The sequence below is a fragment of the Lipotes vexillifer genome, unplaced genomic scaffold (assembly GCF_000442215.2).
Source record: "Lipotes vexillifer unplaced genomic scaffold, Lipotes_vexillifer_v1.1 scaffold342, whole genome shotgun sequence".
Taxonomy (NCBI): Eukaryota; Metazoa; Chordata; class Mammalia; order Artiodactyla; family Lipotidae; genus Lipotes; species Lipotes vexillifer.
The window spans coordinates 5,109,434-5,112,107 of NW_006786802.1; positions in this window are offsets into that span (position 1 = coordinate 5,109,434).

Sequence of the window (2,674 nt, forward strand, 5' to 3'; positions counted from 1 at the left end):
GATGGGAGCAAGAGGCAGCCGGGAGGAACGCCAGCCCCAGCATCAGTCCTTGGAGGTGAGGTGCGGGGAGGCTGGGCTTCCCCCAGGACAAGGGGTAGGGTCCTCAAGCCACTCTGTTCAGGTGTTAGAGGAAAGACTCCCCAAAGACAGCTACTTGAGCCTAAATGAACTGAAGTTTTGTGCCGCCGACACGTCCCAGGTCAAGGGTGTCTCAGCAAGTTCAGAATGCAGGCTTCCCAGGTGACCCCTGCGGAGGGAGACAGCCAGCCTGGCCTTATCCTGCCCCTGCTCTCTTCCAGTCCCTGCCTCTCCGCTGCTCTCCAGGCTCCTGTGAGAAGCCCTTCCAGTCACAGCACCACTCTGTCTACTTCCCAACTCCTTTCGCAAAAGGGAGAAAGAAACTCCCATCTTTTTAAGGCTTTGTTTTTCAGTTACCATCTGGGCCTAATCACCCAGATGCACACAATCTGCACATCCACAAAATAGAAGGAAGCGTCCAGCACTATTCACTATTTGCTGAAATGGGCTCCGGTGAACACCAGAATTCCAGTGAGATGCTCTTATTGTGTGAAAGAAAGGGCTCCGTAGGAAACTTTGGGCAGCCCTGGCCTAGCAAAGGGAGACAGGTCCCTTTTCTGCAGGACTTGTCAGAACCTTCAGTGAGTAGCGAAGCTTTGTGATTCTCCAAGAGGAAGGCATCCTAAGGAGTGTTTTTCAAACTCACTGGACCGGGGAATCCTTCATAAGAGGTGCAAGTGAAAACAGATGTTCATGGAACGTACCTTGGAAAATGCTGGATTAGGTGCCTTCTAAGTTTCCTTCTAATCTGAAATTCCAAGTACTAAATCCAGGGACCTAGCCTAGGAGGGTGACAGGAAGGAAAGTCCACTGGGGACAAAGCCAGTGCGGGGAGGCTCCCTGAAGGAGTACACCCACGTGTTTATGATGTGCATTTAACATGTCTCAGAACGCGTACATCCACCTCCAGGCCTCTGAGCAATCAGACACCTCCCATGCATGAGGCTCCACGTGGGGCTTCTTAAGGCCAAAGCGCAAGGCAAGAAGGAAAAGCATCACTGTTACAAAGCTCATGGTCAGTTTGCCTGCCTCACCTGCCTTCCCTTCAAGCTTAGCCTCCCCTTCCCCCTCCTCCTCCTCGGTCCCCACCACCACCACCTTCTCCTTCCATCCCACAGAGCACAGCTTCATGGTGGCCCTGCTGCCATGTTGGTACCACATGACCTCTTCATTCCCTGGCCACAGCTGATTGGATGCCTGACTCATGAGCCTGACCAATCAGGATCTTTTTGCAGAATTTGAAGAGCAAGGCCCAGGGCCTGGGGTCTGTTTGCTGGTGGTCTCTGAAGCTGAAGGGCTCCATAATCCCCGAGGCTGGAGCAGCTGCCGGGGAGTCCATGTGGGCTGATGAACAAGCAGAAAGAAGCAGGAGTAGAAGCATTCAGAGACGGGCAGAGACAGTAAACCAGGTGGAGAGAGATGCACAGACAGACAGACACACAGACTGTCTTGGTCCCTGATACCACCTGTTCCCAGCTCCTAACCTTGTTAGTTCTGCCTGTATGTTCTGTTCTGATCTTGGGTCCCTGAGAGACCATTGGTCCCTCTGTTTTAGGCTGGGGTCAAGGAACCAAGATGAAGGTTCCCTGGAATTTAATATGCATATGAATCCCCTGGGATCGTGTTAAAATGCAGTCTGGGGTGGTACCTGAGAATCTGCATTTCTAACAACCTCCCAGATTATACTGATGCTCCTGGTCTGTAGACTGCATTCAAGGCTCTAGAAAGTGAAGGCTTCTCAGCAGCTACTAGGGTTATAGAACTTGCTTCTTCATTGAGTAAGTAGCAGTACTGGGCAGGAGGAGAGACAGACGTCAGGGAGGAGGGACCTGAGAAATAAAGGTGTTCTCTTTTATTAATTAAGTCATTCAACAAAGATTTGTTGAGGGCCTAATTTACACTACGCTGTTATGTTAACAGAACAGACAAAAATAAGTTAGTGAAATATACGGTGTGTCTATGGGAAAAATCACATAAGAAAGAGGGAGATGAAACGCCAGGGGAGGGTTTGCAATTTTAGGCAGAGGGGTCAGAGGGTAGCCTCTGAGCAAAAATGTGAAAATGAGGAAGGGAACCATAAGGACGCCAGGGGAAAGCAGGTCCAGGCAGGGGGAGCAGCAAGTGCAAAGGTCCTGAGGTGGGGACATGCCAGGAATATTTTGGGAGCAAGGAGGCCAGTGGCTCTGAAGCAGAGAAAGTGAGGGGAAGGGGAAGATGAGGTTGGGAGGTGACAAGGATAGATCATAAGAACCCTGTGGGCCTTGGCAAGGGCTTCAGCTTTACTGGAGGGAGATAGGCGCCATTAGAGGATTGTGACCGGGAGTGAAGGGGCTGCTGGGTTGAGAGCAGAGTGTGGATGTGGGGCTGGTGGCAGGAGACCAGGCAGAGGCAAGGAGACCAGCCAAGAGGAGATGGCAGCAGCCCTGGCAAGACGTGATGGTGGCTTAGACCAGGGTGGTGGCAGTGGAGGAGGTGAGAGGTCGGAGGCTGAATGCATTTGGAAGTTAGTGGCGACGAGTAGCTAATACACTGGCATGGGGTGGGAGAGAAAGAGCAGAGATAAGGAAGTTGCCAAAATCATTGGCCTGAGCCACTG